An 18029-nucleotide genomic window follows, 5' to 3' on the forward strand; every position below is an offset into this window, starting at 1 on the left:
GGCTTGCTCAAGAAAAGTAAGCCATACTGCATGGTTAACAAGCCACCCTGAGGAAAATGTCCAACAAACAACCCACAGTTCAACAATAACCCACACTCAACCACTGAGTGTGGGTTAGCATACTGTGTGAACCCAGCCATTACATTTTTAGGTTTACTCTTAAAGATTTGTGGCATCCTGCCATTTGAAATAATTTATTTTCCTTTCCTTAATGGCAAGGGGCAGATAAATCGTGTATGTGGGTGCCAACTAGCCAAAATGTTACCTTCTTGCCTAGTTGCAAGAATTACAGCCAAACTAGATGTGACATACTTTGCCTTTAAGTTAAAATGTGAACAAGATATCCTGCATCTTTTTAAGATATTGACCCTGTTCAGACATCATGCTAAGCCATGATGGTTAGGAGTTTTGAACCAACCATGATGGCTTAGCATGATGTCTGAACAGGGATCTGTCCCAACCATGGTGATTTATTAATCACAGCCCCAGATGTGATGATGCAGCTAGCTCAAAGCCGAAAGAACGGCTAGCAGCCGATGGTGCTGGTGGTGAATGACGAATCCGATGTTCTAAAGATCAACACACCATAGGAACCTGGAATGTAAGATCTATGAGCCAGGGCAAATTGGATGTGGTCATTGGGGAGATGTCAAGATTAAATATAGACATTTTGGGTGTCAGTGAACTGAAATGGACTGGAATGGGCCACTTCACATCAAATGACCACCAGATCTACTACTGTGGACAAGAGGACCACAGAAGAAATGGAGTAGCCTTCAAAATCAATAATAAAGTGGCGAAAGCAGTGCTTGGATACAATCCAAAAAATGACAGAATGATCTCAATTCGAATTCAGGGTAAGCCATTTAACATCACAGTGATCCAAATATATGCCCCAACCACAGACGCTGAAGAAGCAGAAGTAGATCAGTTCTATGAGGATCTGCAGCACCTACTGGATAGTACACCAAAAAAAGATGTTATCTTCATTATAGGAGACTGGAATGCTAAGGTGGGTAGTCAAATGACACCTGGAATTACAGGCAAGCATGGTCTGGGAGAACAAAATGAAGCAGGACATAGGCTGATAGAATTTTGCCAAGACAACTCACTGTGCATAACAAACACTCTCTTCCAACAACCTACGAGACGACTTTATACATGGACTTCACCAGACGGTCGACACCGAAATCAGATTGACTACATCCTTTGTAGCCAAAGGTGGCGGACATCTATGCAGTTGGTAAAAACAAGACCTGGAGCTGATTGTAGTTCAGATCACGAACTTCTTATTGCACAATTTAGAATCAGACTAAAGAGAATAAGGAAGACCCACAGATCAGTTAGATATGAGCTCACTAATATTCCTCATGAATATGTAGTGGAGGTGAAGAATAGATTTAAGGGACTAGATTTAGTAAATAGGGTTCCGGAAGAGCTATGGACAGAAGTTCGCAACATTGTTCAGGAGGCGGCAACAAAAAATGTCCCAAAGAAAAAGAAAACCAAGAAGGCAAGATGGCTGTCTGCTGAGACACTGGAAGCAGCCCAAGAAAGAAGGAAAGCAAAAGGCAACAGTGATAGGGGGAGATATGCCCAATTAAATGCTAAATTCCAGAGGTTAGCCAGAAGAGATAAGGAATTATTTTTAAACAAGCAATGCGCGGAAGTGGAAGAAGATAATAGAATAGGAAGGACAAGAGACCTCTTCCAGAAAATTAGAAACATCGGAGGTAAATTCCAGGCAAAAATGGGCATGATCAAAAACAAAGATGGCAAGGACCTAACAGAAGCAGAAGAGATCAAGAAAAGGTGGCAAGAATATACAGAAGATCTGTATAGGAAGGATAATAATATTGGGGATAGATTTGACGGTGTGGTCAGTGAGCTAGAGCCAGACATCCTGAAGAGTGAGGTTGAATGGGCCTTAAGAAGCATTGCTAATAACAAGGCAGCCGGAGATGACGGTATCCCAGCTGAAGTGTTTAAAATCTTGCAAGATGATGCTGTCAAGGTGATGCATGCCATATGCCAGCAAATTTGGAAAACACAAGAATGGCCACCAGATTGGAAAAAATCAACTTATATCCCCATACCAAAAAAGGGAAGCACCAAAGAATGTTCAGACTATCGAACAGTGGCACATATTTCACATGCCAGTAAGGTAATGCTCAAGATCCTGCAAGGTAGACTCCAGCAATTCATGGAACGAGAATTGCCAGGTGTACAAGCTGGGTTTAGAAAAGGCAGAGGAACTAGAGACCAAATTGCCAATATCTGCTGCATAATGGAGAAAGCCAGGGAGTTTCAGAAAAACATCTATTTCTGTTTTATTGACTATTCTAAAGCCTTTGACTGTGTGGATCATAACAAATTGTGGCAAGTTCTTGGTGGTATAGGGATACCAAGTCATCTTGTCTGCCTCCTGAGGAATCTGTGTAATGACCAAGTAGCAACAGTAAGAACAGACCACGGAACAACGGACTGGTTTAAGATTGGGAAAGGAGTACAGCAGGGTTGTATACTCTCACCCTAACTATTCAACCTGTATGCAGAACACATCATGCGACGTGCTGGGCTTGATGAAGCCAAGGCTGGAGTTAAAATCGCTGGAAGTAACATTAACAATCTCAGATATGCAGATGATACCACTTCGATGGCTGAAAGCGAGGAGGAGCTGAGGAACCTCACGACGAAGGTGAAAGAAGAAAGTGCAAAAGCTGGGTTGCAGTTAAATCTCAAAAAAACCAAGATTATGGCAACCAGCTTGATTGATAACTGGCAAATAGAGGGAGAAAACATGGAGGCAGTGACAGACTTTGTCTTTCTAGGCGCCAAGATTACTGCAGACGCTGACTGCAGCCAGGAAATCAGAAGACGTTTACTTCTTGGGAGGAGAGCAATGACAAATCTTGATAAAATAGTTAAGAGCAGAGACATCACACTGACAACAAAGGTCCGCATAGTTCAAGCAATGGTATTCCCCGTAGTAACCTATGGCTGCGAGAGCTGGACCATAAGGAAGGCTGAGCGAAGGAGGATAGATGCTTTTGAACTGTGGTGCTGGAGAAAAATTCTGAGAGTGCCTTGGACTGCAAGAAGATCAAACCAGTCCATACTCCAGGAAAGAAAGCCAGACTGCTCACTTGAGGGAAGGATATTAAAGGCAAAACTGAAGTACTTTGGCCACAACATGAGAAGACAGGATACCCTGGAGAAGATGCTGATACTAGGGAAAGTGGAAGGCAAAAGGAAGAGGGGCCGACCAAAGGCAAGATGGATGGATGATATTCTGGAGGTGACGGACTCGACCCTGGGGGAGCTGGGGGTGGCGACGGCCGACAGAAAGCTCTGGCATGGGCTGGTCCATGAAGTTACGAAGAGTCGGAAGCAACTGAACGAATAAACAGCAACCACGTTCACTAACCACTTGCTGCAAGATGGTTAGTGGGCTCTACCACGGCTTAGTGTGATGTCTGAATAGCTTCCATGGTTAATACACTCCCACATCATCACAGCCTGAGATTTTTAAAACAGGGTAGTCCCTTTTAAAAGCCACGCCTCTGTTGGTACAGAGGTAGGGCCAATCAGCCTAAAGTCAGCTACACTTTCATTTAAACTCAAGACTTGCTCTGCTCCTTGTTGGAGCAACATACAGACAAGCCTTGCAGCTCCAGCACCACTCAGAACTTTCCATGGTGCTGATCTATTCCTCTTCATACAACCTGACCTTGCTGACCATTCCTGAAACCTGACCTTGTTGAAAAAAACCCAATCCATAGTTGAACCTTGCAACCCATGGCTCACAAGCACCTAAGCAAAGCTAAGCCCTCATAACAGCAGAGGCAGAACAGAATAACCTCCTGGTTTTTGAGTGCCATAGTAGTTGAAACTGTAGCTGAAACTGTGGTTCCTTGATAGGGAGTTAAAACTCCAGGTGTAAGAGACCTACACAACTGCACCAGACCAGTTAATTACAAAGTTTATAGTGATTAGTGGTACAATTAGGCCAATTGATTTTACAAAACAACAATTATAAACAGTCAGTCAAAATTTCAAAACAACTATATCAGTTATGCGCGTCTTAACTGGTGTTTGTACTGAAACTGTTATTGGGGACCTTGTCCTTTTTGTTTTATATCCTGAGTGGGGAGGCCATGTCTTCTGCTGAACTCCTTTTTTAACATTATAACTCTTTCATACATCCTAGGGCTCTGTCATGGCTATTAAAAAGAAGACTGAGCATTGTTTGAGTCAAATTCAGCCATGACCTTTCTCCTAAAACCTACCTGTATAAGATCACTTTTGTCTAAGCTCAGTTGCAGGTGAAACATGGCTGCTGAATATATAAGGGTAGGATCACCCCTACCCCACCCAAATTGCTGCCATGGTTTTGCAAGAAAACAAGTATCATGTGAAACATGCTCCTTTTCTACAAGCAGGATCACACTGTGCTTGCCTACAAACAGAATCACAGAATCAGGAGGTTTCCAGGAACATGATTTTGCGCACAAACAAGGTGCACACTCCTTGATTTTTTGGAATGTCACTGCTTTTTTGCTACAGGGGTGGGGGGAGGAGGGCTGCAAAAATGGACTTGGGGCCCACATGTTTCCCACCCCTGCAATAAATGAACCAATATTATGGTTACAGATTTATTTATATGAAGCTGAGCCATTCAGACAATTGGCCGTAATCTAGCATACTGTTACGTTGATGCTTATGTCCCATTGAAATGAATGGGATGGAAAGGCATGTAACTATGCACAGAATTTAGCCCCCTTAAAGTGATCTATATTCCCCCAATCTATATAGCTATAGCTTGCGGGGTGGGAGTCAATAATATTGACAGTAACCCCTTTTTTCTTCAAGTTTTAAATTTAAACATAACTTTGTTTAAGTTTTTCTTCCCCACTGCCCCGGTCCTCCCTACCTCTTTGTCTTTTTTCTTCAGCCCTCCCCCCATTTCAAAGCACTTAAAGGACCCCATGGCTTTTTTCCATTTGTGGGCTTACTTTAATCTCAGTTACAGCGGTTTAGTCTCCTTACCTCCTGCCATTTCCCTGAGCAGTAAGACAAAGAGGCGTTTACACTAATAGAGTGCCCAGCCAATGAAGGGCGAAACAAACAGCTTAGCGGAGAGTGCATAGAATTGAACGTTCTGACATTTTCCCCTCAATCTGTCCCCCACACACAAAACCCAATATTGACCTCAGCCCCCTGCATAGCTGCTTTTAGTCTGAAATTTTGGCACACAAGTCAAAAAATTTCACAGAACCAATGCTCCACCTCCACCCCACAAAGGGTTGAGTCTGATGGGGAGGTGAAGACAATATTCCTTTTTAAGATGGAAGCAAACCCCACTGAGTGGGATGGCAATGGAGCCTCACTTCATTGGATGGTGTGAAAGAGGCCTTTCCCCTCCTTGACTAAAAACCTAGGGCCTACAACCTGCCCCTTAATAGGGCACCATGAGATGGAAAATTATTGTGTTTCCCCTCAGGAACAGGCTGCCTAAATAGAACTGGAGTGTTGGGGGAGCAGAGATTTGAGATTTGAGAAAAAGTCCCCCCCTCTCAAAAAGCAGCAGATTATGTTCAATTAAGAAGCACTAATGGGGGCTGGAACATGGGCCAAGCCAGAGTGGGGGGAAAACGAGACCAGGGTCATGACAGAACAATGTCTTGTTGACATCACTTGAAGGAGCAATTCATGAAGTGGGAAGTGAATGAGGGCTTGCCGAAATATCCCCCTGCCATCAAAGAGTACTCTGAACTCTTCTTCTGTCTCCATCCTGCCTACCGCACCCCCTGCCCGCTTTCTTTGTGAGGCGCCCATTTCCATGAGGAACATCATTAGAGGAGGCTAGTAGGGGAGGGTGGCCGCCATTTTGCCTCCCTCTCACCAGCTGAGGAAAAAAGCCACATTCTTTTGTGAGGAGGTACTGTGAAGCAAATGGGTGTGTGTGTGTGTGGGAGGGGGAACAGAGAGAAGGCTTGGGGGAGCAGGATTTGGTTAACCCATCTCATTAGCAGTCACATGACATCATTATCTCACATTAGTGACACTCTTGCTACAGTAATTGGGAAGTCTCCGGAATGGCCTGAACGACCTTTAATTATCCTGGCGGGCTTTTTCACCCTCTTTAATGTGACTCTTTTTTCTTTGTTCCTTTGCTTTTTTTAGCCAGTTCAGCACCAGACCTTGTTAAGATGCCAACGTGAGGGAGAGCACCAAGCCCACGCGGAGACGTTCTAAAGCAAAGGGCTAAAAAGAAAGGTACATTAACAATCGCTGGTGACTCCTATTTCCGTGGACTCCACTGTAACCCATCGCCCGACCTTTCACCACAAGCAGCCGACTGAGGAATTACCTCAAGCTGCCCCACTGCTGTGTTGATTAGTAGGGCCATCCGCCAGCTCTGAATGAATCCCCATTGAATGCTATGAGGGGAAGCAAAGCAGTCAGCCAGCCCCTTTGGATAAAAGCAATGAATGGCGGCTGAGGGGGAGCAGCAAGTGATGAGAAGACCCTCTCCTTTTTTGTGTGCAAAAGCTGAAGGAGAAGCACTCTTTGGACCTCATTAAAGATGTCGTGTTAGAGAGGGAATGAGGGAGCCGGACACGGAAGGATACTTTTTGAGAAAATCTCAGGCAACTTTGGACAAGCAACTGCTGATTAGGTGGGTTGTATGTGGAATTAATTGCCTCCTGTCTAACCTCAGTGTCATCTTAACATTCCCCTAATACCACTACTGGGGATATGTCCACACTACAAGCACAAAAATACAGTTTAACTGTCAGACTCAATATCTCCGTTCCATAATGGATGGTGGAGATCTGCAATATGATCTTCTGACCATTTTTCATTTTATTTTATTTTAAAGATTTGAAACAGTGGCACTGGGGGAATATAGGGACCTTAGAAGAGCCATGATGGATCAAACCAAAGACCTCCAGCACTCTGGTTAGCACAGAGGTCAGCCAGATAACCCAATGGAAAACCCACAAACCCAAAACAGCACCACCCACACACAAGAGAGATGTATCAGCAGGTTTGGGGAACCCCAAGGTTTGCAGAAGTATAGAAATTAAGAAAGAAAACCCCTAAGGGGTATAATCTGCCCTGCCCACCCCCGAAACAGCCCATTGAGGACTGAGCATGCTCAGTGGTCACGGAATGCTGATTGTTGTGGGGGGCAATGGAAACCAGGTGGGAGGGGGAATGGAACGGTGTATGGCACAGCTGGCTGGCTGGGAACCCTGAACAGGAACATTCCACGCTGCAATATTTTGTTGCAGGTCCCACTTGTTAATATTACCTTCTTTGCTCTTTGTGGGTTAGAAATTCCCTTCCCTGGCCTTTCCAGGGTTAAATCTCTCTCTCTCAATCTCTCTCTCTCTCTCTCTCTCTTCTTTAAACTGCTACTTTAATTCAAGCCAGATTGAATTCGGAAGGCAGCAGCTGCCGCCTCCCCAGGAAATCTTCATCTTTGCTCTTGCGGGGGAGTTCGGGTTGAGGTGGTCTGCTAGGGGGCTACTGGGTGTGTGCTGTAGTGATTGCAACTTGACTCCCTCCCTCTCCCAGGTTGCACTTTGAAGCCGGAGACTGTAGGTGGGCCTGGGCGGGGGAGATCAGCACAGTGTCAGGCCTGCCACGAGTCAGAATAACAGCTTCCACGCTCTCTCGCCCCCGTTTCGCTCAGAGTGTAATTCTGCTTGGTAGGCCTTGGCAAAGAGCAGCAAGGTGGGGGTGGGAAAGAAGAGAAGGGAGCCTTGCGAGAGGACTAATTGAATCCTGCAGATGTGGAACAGATTCTCGCTCAGGTAGGGGGTACAGCCATGGAGAGGAATGTTTCAGCCGACAGAGAAAATAATTAGCTGCACAGGAAAGGGAAGATGAGGCTTTGCCTAGTCATCTGTCTGCTCTAGGATATAACCTATAGGCAGCAAAAGGCTTTATAGGGCAGGGCTTGATCAAGGGTAGGCATGGTTGGGCACCTGCCAAGGGCCCACACCGCAGCAGGGACCCACTGGCAAGAGCCCCCTGGACTTCCTCCTCCTCTTCACCACTGAAACCTGCTTGTCCCCCGCCTCTCACTCTGGCCCAGACAACGGTGGTGGTGAGAAGGAGAAGCAGGAGATGCCATGGCCTGCTTGCTCCCTGGCTCTCTGCCTGCCAAACAAGCAGGTGGTAGCAATGATGGGAAAGAGGAGCTGGTGACAATGACAGAGAGAAGGGAGACTTGCTGAGGGAGGGGCCCCATGGAGGGTGTCTTGCCCAAGGGCCCTCAAAAGCCTGGAGCCAGCACTGGTTACAGGAACAGCACAGCTGCAATGGGCAACTCTGTCAGTTTCGGTGTCTTGCCTAAGGGCCTTAAAAACCCGGAGCTGGCACCGTTTCAGGGCATGCCATTGTGAGGATCAGTGTGGTCCTTTGGCTTATATAGAGATGGGAGAGATGGGTTCAAAGCCTGCCACCGCCAAGGACCTCGTGACACCCCTTGGCTCAGTCACAGCATGCGTGCTTTGCATTTTATTGATTTATTATTTATTTACTGTATTTTTGTCCTCCCTTTCAGACCACGATTGTCTCCCATAGCAGTTCACATCAGTCAAAAAGAGAGAGACAGGGCCTGCCCTCAGGCTGACAAACTAAAAAGACACAGAAGGGAAGGGGCATGGAGGGAAAAGGAAGAGGAGGGAGGTCGGCCTTTCCAGGTTAGAACGTGGTGGGCTAAATGGAGGCATTTAAATGCCCTTTGGGCCAGGCTGATCTTTCCTTGCTGGTGTTCTTGGTCAAATGAGACTCTTGTTCCTTTGGAGGACGGATGGGCCAGAGCGTTCTTTCTTCATCCTTCTGCCGTCCCAGAGCACCTGGCAGCTGGAGCTGAGTGTTCTTCCTGGCAGGGAGGGGGAAGTGAGCTCCCTGCAAGGGCTCCTTCTCTGGCCCATGGACGGGTCAGGCTGGTCTCTTTCTTGGCTTGATATTATTCCTCAGAAGTAGGGGTACAGCCTCTCCGTGGCCCTCAGTCTTTGAATGCTGAAGGTACCATGTTAAATGCTTACTTGAAAGGACCTCAGGGGTAGGCTTCAAAAAGAAATCTGTGTTTGAGAGGGCCAGAGTCAAGGGCAGGCCTGGTGGGGCACCTGCTGACACCCCAGCAGGGGTCCACTGTCAAGAGTTCCTTAGAATTGCTCCTCCTCTTCACCACTGCAACCTGCTTGTTCCCCTGCCCCTCGCTCCGGCCCAGACAATGGTGGTGAGAAATAGGAGAAGGAGATGCCGCAGCCTGCTTGCTCCCTGGCTCTCTGCCTGTCCAGCAAGCAAGTGGCAGCAATGAGGAGGAGCGGGGGGGGGGGGGAGCAAGAGCAGCTGGTGATCATGGCGGTGAGAAGGCAGAGACCCTCAATGGTCTCGGGCAAGAGACCATTGAGGGTCTCTTGCCCGAGGGCCCTCAAAAACCTGGAGCTGGCACTGTCTGAGACCCTGGGGAGCTGCAGACAGTCACAGCCGTCAATACTGGGCTAGTGAGACCAATTTAATGTAAGGCAAAGTTATCCATTCCAGAGCTTATGTGGCCCATCACTGCAACAGCTTTCCCACTGGAACCTGACTACTTGGAAGGGGTCAGGGGGTTCCAGCCCCTGGACTGGTGCCTGGAGAATAGAGTGTGTTTATCTTCCTGACCCTGCAACCCCCCCCCCCCCATTGGCTACCAGGATATAGGGCGTAGTCCATCTCTCTGTCCTTGGGTGACATCTAGTGGCCAAGGTAGCAAGCACAATGGTTAAAACAACAAAGTGGGTTGGATCCAGGATCTGCCTTCCGTGAACTGAAGAGCTCTGCTCACAGACGACAGCTCTGCCCAATGTGAGGTGGTCCCCCTCCCATCCCCTCCACCACAGCTCATCCCTGACCTTCTGTGTAGCATTTTCAGCGGGCTGCCATGGCAGGGGAGGGAGCAAGGATGTCCACTGCCACTAGCACGCTTGCACACACCTAAATCTGGATCCAGCCCCTATTCTTGTGGTGGCACAGAAGGCAGAAACATATTCTGGCATACAGCAGTGTAGTGAAGGCAGGGCTCAGGGGAATGCAGCCCTAACACTTTTTATTAGCAGGAATGCTGACATCATCTGCCATGCCCCTCAGAATTCCCTGTTTCCTCTGAGCTGCAGTACAACCCTGACAGTAGCAGGCGGGGAATTGATTTTCCCAAGATGGGTATATTGTTCCTTGTTGTAACGCAAAGTATTTGGGAGTGGCTTGGTCTTGAATGGACAAGTAAGGCCCATTAGTTTTACAAAAGACCTGCTCCCAGCAGATGAAAACTCCTAGAATTGGCTTATTGATATGGGAATGCATTAGGATATAAGACCAGAGACACAAGTGGACCTGGGAACAGGGCCATGGAGGGCTAGGAAGGTAAAGACAAGGAGTTTGGGCTGGATCAGTGAGCAGAGAAGAAGCCAGTGTCAGGATGTAAGGCTTCTTGAATGCTCTCCTGTCCAGGCACTGCGCAGACCTATACTTGCTTAGCTTTAGCAAGGCTGACGCATCATATTCCATACGAGTGAATGGATCAAACTTTCTGTACCTTCATTCGATTCACTTGTGCAGAGTAGGAAAGAGGGCTGAGATCAGGAAAAGCATTGAGGAAACACAGCCGGTCCCCCCATAGACTTGGAAGGAGCCATTTAGGCCACCAAGTCCAACCCCCTCCTCAGTGCAAGAATCCAGTTTAAAGCATCCCTGACTGCCCAGTCTCCACTTGAATTTCTCCAGGGATGGAGTGCTCTCCTCCTCCCTAAGCAGTTGGTTCCACTGCCTGACTGAATGTTAGGAAGTTTTTCCTGATGTTCAACCAAAATATGCCTACTTGGAACTTAAAGCTGTTTTTTCATGTCCTGCAGTCTTGGGTGGATAATGTAAATACAATGAATAAAATAAAAATGAATGAATAAGATATTCCTGATGAATAAAATGAAGAAGACGAGGCGGGGGGGAATAATGCTTGCCTAGGACAGCAAGACAGCTTGAGTGCATCACTGGACTGGTCTTTCAATGCTTGAACAAAATCGTTTCATACCCCACAAAAGTATCAATACTCATCAGAGAACAGGATCTCTTTCAAAGGAATACTGTTTTTCTGCAGCTAGCCAGCAGGTGGCACCATTCAGCCAAAAGTTTTTCACCCTTTTTTACTCATCAGTCTAAGCAAGGTTAAAGATTTTGAGGATATTTTGTATTGTGTTTTTTTATTTATTTTTTAAAATCACACCTTTGAGACTAATAGATTATTTTGAAGAGAAGATTCAGCTTCCAGATGGACCATGTTCCAAATACACACTTGAGGTCAGAACATTATAACACCCTAAATAGGATGCTGTTGCTAAATCCTATCTAATAAAAGTATGGGTGGAGACTATCACTTTTTAAAAGCACTCCTGATGTTCAGTAGACCGAAAATTGCAGGGAAGCAGATTTCAGCTAAACATTAGGAGAAACTTCGTAATTGTAAGAGCTGTTCAACAGTGGAGGAATACCATCTCTGCCTCAAGAGATGGTATATAATTATTTGTCACGTTTTTATCCTGCCTTTTCCTCCAAGGAGCCCAAAGATGGCTTACATGATCCTCCGCTTCCTCTCCATTTTCTCCTCACACAACACCCTTGCAAATAGGATTATGCTGAGAATCAGTGACCGGCCCAAAGTCATCCAGTGACTTCATAGCCAAGTGGGGACCACAACCCAGATCTCCCCAGTCCGGGTCCAGCACCCAAACCACTGCACCACGCTGGCTCTGGTAGATTTTCCTTTGCTGGAGATATTTAAACAGAGGCTGGGCAGTCATCTGTCAAGGATACTTTATCATCATCACCATTATTATGCCTTTTCCCCAGTACTGGGACACTGTACTACTGTACTTGTATTTTGCTTTGTAGCTAAGCGGGGGGGGGGGGGGAGCGTGTGTGTGTGTGTGTGTGTGTGTGTGGACTACATGAGCTCCAATATACCTTCCAACTCTAGGAGTCTAAGTCCTCCTCTCACTAATTAGGGTTGCCAACTTGGCCCTGTTCCTCTGCCCTTAACAGCAGCTTGGGGCCACAGGCATCAGCAGAAGATTGTGATTTTCTGCTTCACCAGTTGATATCGAGTGGAAGCTGGCAGCTCCGGCTGTGGTGAGGCTGTGAAGCCTTTCTGGGTTTCAGTCAGAACCAGCCAGAACTCTAATGGAGCTATCCAAGCTGCTGAACCTATTTGGGGGTCACGTTTCAGCACCTTGCATACCTCCTTTAGAGTTCCGGCTGGTTCTGACTGAAACCCAGAATGGATTCACAGCCCCACCGAAACTGGAGCTACCAGCCTCCCCTGTTGATATCTGCAGTCAAGCTGCTCTTAAAAGTACATGTTGTTTTTCTAGCCAGTTGGAAATTCTGCCACTTGCAGACGGGGTCACCCCTTCCATCTGGGACAGCCCAAGACATTTTGCCCGCCTGCAGCAAAGCAACAAATAGCTCCCAGGGTACCCCTGAACATGCACAGAATTTGCTTTAAAGGGACATTTAACTTCAGATCAGTGGGCAGAGCAAACATAATCCACACCACTGTGCCTCCTGCCTCCTCTGCCCGTAGGGCCGAAGGTATTGCCCCCCCCCCCCCAATCCAAAGAACTGAGTTAGGGGCAGAAATGAACATTTGCTATCAAGAAGAGTATATCCTTTTTTTTTTTTTTACAAAATCTATTTTATTTTATTTTTATAAATGAAATAAACACTACCAACAACATAATCAGAATCTTCAGTTTCCAACATTGCAGTATTCTGAGGAAAAAAACAAAAACAAAAAAGGGAGGATACCAAAAGAAGGAAAAGAAAAGAAGGATTATATTAAACTTCAATAAGAACAAACCAAATATCCAAATATAAGTCCAATTGCAAACTATACCTATATGCCTATATAGAATTCTTCCAAACAGTGCAAGTATTATTAAATCTTCAATCCACTACACCACAAACAGTAAACCTTATCTTTCAGTATCATAACCTCAGTCCTATAGCAAAGGAACGGGAGCAAACAATCCATACCATTCTGTTAACACGTATTAATAAACATTAAAGGGTTAGCCAACAAGAAATAGTAGTAGTAATAATAATAATAATCCCATAATAATAATAAAAAGATTTAAAAAGTTTAAGAAAAAGATAAAAAACAAAAAACAAAAGCAAATCATTTGTATATTTTAAGTAATATCATATCTAAAAATATATTTATATGTGTACACGCACACATACACACAAATAGGCATTTTATTAAAAAGAGTATATCCTATGGGTTTATGTGTGCTTTGCCCCCTCTCCTTTTTGCTCCATTTACACGTGAGGAATTACTTGTGGGGCTTGATCTTATCCTTGTTAGGGGGCTCAGGAAGAACATCCAGGCAGGGGGAGGTTCCTGCTATTGCCACCCCCCACACACACACACACACAGTATCTGCTCGCTGAAGCAGCCATTTCACTTTGAACATAAGAACATAAGAAGAGCCCTGCTGGATCAGATGAAGGGTCCATGTAGTCCAGCATTCTGTTCACACAGTGGCCAAACAGCTGTTGACCAGGAACCCACAAGCAGGACACAAGCGCAACAGCACCCTCCCAGCCATGTTCCCCAGCAGTTGGTGTACATAGGCATACCACCTTTGATACTGGAGGTCGTATACAGCCATCAGGACTAGTAGCCATTGATAGCCTTATTCTCCAGGAATTTGTCTAACCCCCTTTTAAAGCCATCCAAATTGGTGGTCACCACTACGTCTTGTGGTAGTGAATTCCACAGTTTATGCACTCTGTGAGAAAGGACTCCCTTTTATCTGTCCTGATTCTCCTACCAATCAGCTTCATCGGATGCCCCGGGTTCTAGTATTATGTGAGAGGGAGAAAAAAAGTCTCCCTACCCACATTCTCCACATCATGCATAATTTTGTACACCTCTACCATGTCTCCCCTTACCCTCCTTTTTTCCGAGCTAAACAACCCCAGTTATTTTAACCTTCCCTTATCGGGGAGTTGCTCTAGCCCCTTGATAATTTTTGTTGCCCTCCGCTGCACTTTTTCCATCTCTACGATATCCTTTTTTTAGGTGCAGTGACCAGAACTGTACACAGTATTCTAAGTGTGGTCACACCATAGGTGTGTATAAAGGCAGTGTGATATTGGCAGTTTTATTCTCAATTCCCATCCTAATTATGCCTAGATTGGAGTTTGCCTTTTTTACAGTGGCCACACTCTAAGAGGCTTACACAGGAGTGTTGTGATACATATACAAGGCTAACCCAGGAAACTGAAAGGTGGAAACTAAATACATCTGTCCCCAGACTGTGTTTTTAGAGTCTTTATGGAACATAGATGGCATGTGTTGAAATCTTGTGTGGCATTGTGGCTTTTACTGTAACGCTATTAATAGCATTTCCCGCTTTTGACTTTTGAGTCTGGCTGCCTGCGAGACTTGTCTTTCTTGTGTCTGGTGTGGTGGAGTGCAGGTTTCTCTGACTCAGCCCTTTTAGCCAAAAGGAAGTTTACCCTAACTGGGGTGGGGGGAGAAGTGGGCTACCGGGCAAGAAGCATCTGTGCATGTCTACATGTTTCTGGGGTTGTTGATGGAAAGCAGAAGCCATGAGCATGCAGCAGGCAGCGTGGTCACTTGCTCCTGCTCAGCCATGACAATTCCTGGGTTAAACAAGCCAGGAATTGCTGTTACGAGGAAACTCATTCAGTCATGTTTTCTATCTGGGTAGGTGTTTATGGAATCGGTGAATGGGAAGCAATGCACTGGCAGCTGGTGTAATGTTTCACATGCTTATACAGTAGAATCAAGAGGCATGTACCTTGCACTCAGACATTAAGCTTCTAGTCAGTTGGGGGAAGGAGGAAGAAATTAAGACACACATCTGTCCATGTTTGTTGGTTTGTTTGTTTATTCATTTAATTTATATCCCGCCTTTCCACCAAAAATGTTCAAGGGATGTAACAACAAAATACATGTTAAAAACAAAATGTTAATTAAAACATAACAGAAAAACAAATACATTAAAAAGACAATTAAAACAAGAATAAAAGAAGTATACAGCACCCAATCAGTTAAAAGCCCCTTCAACAACAAACTGGGATCACTCAACATGCTAACCCACACTCAGTGGGTGAGTGTGGGTTGTTTTGAACTATGGGTTGTTTGTTAAACTGTGGGTTAGTGTGTTGTTTGAACCCAGGACATTTTCTGCAGGATGGCTTGTTAGCCATGTAGTGTGGCTTATTTTTCTCGGACAAGCCAATTTGAGAATGCATGGTTTCTTGTTGGGTTGATCAGAGCAGTTAAAAAGTCACACTGCATGGGTAAGAAGCCACCCTGCAGGAAATGTCGTGGGTTCAGACAACACGCTAACCCATGGTTCGACAAATGATCCACTGTTCAGAACAACCCACCCTTAACCACTGAGTGTGGGTTAGCATGTTGTGTGAACCCATATGTCAAAAACTTGGCTAAAAAAAAGTCTTTGTCAGCCAGCAGGAGGAATACGGAGGGGGGGGGTTCAACTTAGCCTCCCTTGGCAGGGAGTTCCAGAGCCTGGGACGTTAACATTTTCTAAAAGCACCCCCCAAATGTGCTTTTCCAGGTACCAGGAAAGAGGGGCTGTCCCTGATAAACAGGGACGGTCAGAGAGGCTGTGTTGGTGCGGCTTGTCTTCTATTTCTGGAGTGGCCCTTTGCATTGATAGAATTTCATGTGACAGGTTCGGGAGGGAGGGGGCTATTTTTGGCCTGTGAAAGTAGCCTCTCCAGAGTCGTACTGCCCGTCCTCCCCCTGCCAAGGGAACTGGGCACAGCACCATGCCACACTGGGAAAACTTCGCTGCGCTCTTTTCAGCATGGCTCCGTCCCCAGCATAGGCAGTCTGCACGGTAGGATCTGCAGCATCTCTTTCCCTTTGTTGTGTTTGCTTCTGCTCCCCTCTGGGACATCCGCTGTCTTTGCCTTTTCATGCTGTGTTCAGACTTCACAGGGGACTGTGGTTTTGCAGGGGCTGTGCTTTTGCCCTCAAAGAGGTTATCCAGCTCCTTGAGTAACCCAAAACCTCCAGCGCTCCTCTGGGGTAGACACCTCAGCTAAGGATATAAGCAAACCACTTTTCTGAAGCAAAGAGAGGCTACGAAGAGGGTGTGTGGTAAAGGGAGAGGGTGTCTGCGTTACTGCCAGACTGGGTGACCTAAAAAATTCAGTAAACAGAAGGACAAGGCCTTGAAGGTCACACTTTCTGATGATTACTATTCACTAACAACATGCCTGTTGTGAGACGGGAAGCGTGTTGCATTTGTGGTGGGAAGACTTTCTAATGAAAAGACCCTGGTGGCTGCAATGTCCTTCTCTCAGTCATTGAGCACAGAGGTATATTGCACAGCCTGAGAGGGCACATTTGGATCCATTTTTGTCACTAGAGAGTCAAGTAACCTTAGTGACTCAGGGTGACTTTTACCAGCTTTAGCTGGGACAAGAACTGCGGTCATTCTTGGACCTCGATAGCTTGGCCACAGTGGATCAAGCATTGATCAAGCTGGATTATTGCAATGCACTTTATGTTGGGCTGCACTGAAGGCCGGTACGGACGGTGCAGATAGGGCAGAATGCTTCCCCGAGGCTGCTGAGTGGGGCGACCTACCGGCAGCATGTTACCCCTGTGCTGAAGGAACTGCACTGGCTGCCTATTTGCTACCGGGCCAGATTTAAGGTTTGGTTGCTAGTATATAAAGCCCTAAACAACTTAGGATCTGGTTACTGGAGGGACTGCCTTCTCCTCCACAGGCCCATTCAGTCCTTGAGATTATCTGGTGAGACCCTTCTGGTGGGGCCACATATTCCTGAGGTCCGCTCCGTGGTTGTTCAAAGCAGGGCATTTTGCACAGTGGCATCCACTATGTGGAATAATCTCCTCTCTAAGATGAGACACGCAACAACACTTCTTTATCTGGGAGTGCATGTCAGGGCCAGTGTCAAGGGTAGGCATGGTTGGGCACCTGCTGATGGCCCACTCCTGCCTGGAGTTGCTCCTCCTTTTCACCATTGCAACTGCTTGTTCACCTGCCTCTCGCCCTGGCCTAGACAGCAGAGGAGGTGAGAAGGAGGAGCAGGAGATGCCACGGCCTGCTGCTCCCTGGCTCTCTGCTTGCCAAGCCAGCAAGGGGTAGCAAAAATGAGGAAGAGGAGGAGGAGCGAGAGCAGCTGGTGACAATGGTGGTGAGGAGGTAGACTCATGGAGGGAGGGGCCCCGTGGAGGGTGTCTTGCTCAAGGGCCTCAAAACCTGGAGCAAGTCACCCAAAGGGCAAGGAGCAGGTTTTGGGCTGCCTCAATGTGCACCCAAATGTGGCATTTCACTTTCCCCACAGGAATGAACGGTAGCCATATACATTTCTAGGAGAAAGTAAAGGTGTTAACTTCAGGGATATCCCTGGAAGAGGTTAACTTGCTCCCTGACTCTGGTGTCTCCAGTCACTGGAAACTGAGCTTGCGCCTGTCTACAAAGTCCCACCCTTCACTGTGGATGGCCAGTCCTAGGTTCTAGGACTGAACATAGAGTGTGACAAAACATTGGGAGAGAATGATGGAATGTTGGCAAATGGCTTTTCTATAGGTAGCCTATCCATCACCATCACTTTACATTATTTATTGTATTCATATTGTGCCATCCATGTCCATGGCACCTTAGAGATATACGCAACGCAGGCAGGTCCCTGCTTCCAAGGAGATTACAATATAGAGATAGACAAAATAGAGGGAAAGTCACTTGGACTTGAAGCTTGGTTGTAATTGGGAATGAAGATAGAAGCTTTTCCACACGAGGCATTTATTGTGTGTTCATGATTCTTTAGGACAGGAAGGCCTGGCGTGCTATGGTCCATGGGGTCACGAAGAGTCGGACATGACTTAACGACTGAACAACAACATGATTCTTTACTGATGGTTGTTTACAGTTCTT

At 46.3% G+C, this 18029-nt stretch overlaps 1 protein-coding gene across 2 annotated transcripts in view; it reads left to right on the plus strand.

The window, feature by feature from the left end:
• Window positions 1-18029, plus strand: part of PERM1 (PPARGC1 and ESRR induced regulator, muscle 1) — a 60346-nt gene that overhangs the window by 31538 nt on the left and 10779 nt on the right. Inside the window, exon 2 of one of the 2 annotated variants that reach the window (XM_084822006.1) lies at window positions 6187-6682. The gene's annotated coding sequence lies outside the window, so the exon portion shown is untranslated. The remainder of the gene's footprint in view (window positions 1-6186; window positions 6683-18029) is intronic. The other variant, XM_084822007.1, reaches the window with a different exon arrangement.

Source organism: Heloderma suspectum, chromosome 15 (genome assembly GCF_057233095.1).
Source record: "Heloderma suspectum isolate Gila_16-S chromosome 15, 16-S_ref, whole genome shotgun sequence".
In the NCBI taxonomy this organism is placed as follows: Eukaryota; Metazoa; Chordata; class Lepidosauria; order Squamata; family Helodermatidae; genus Heloderma; species Heloderma suspectum.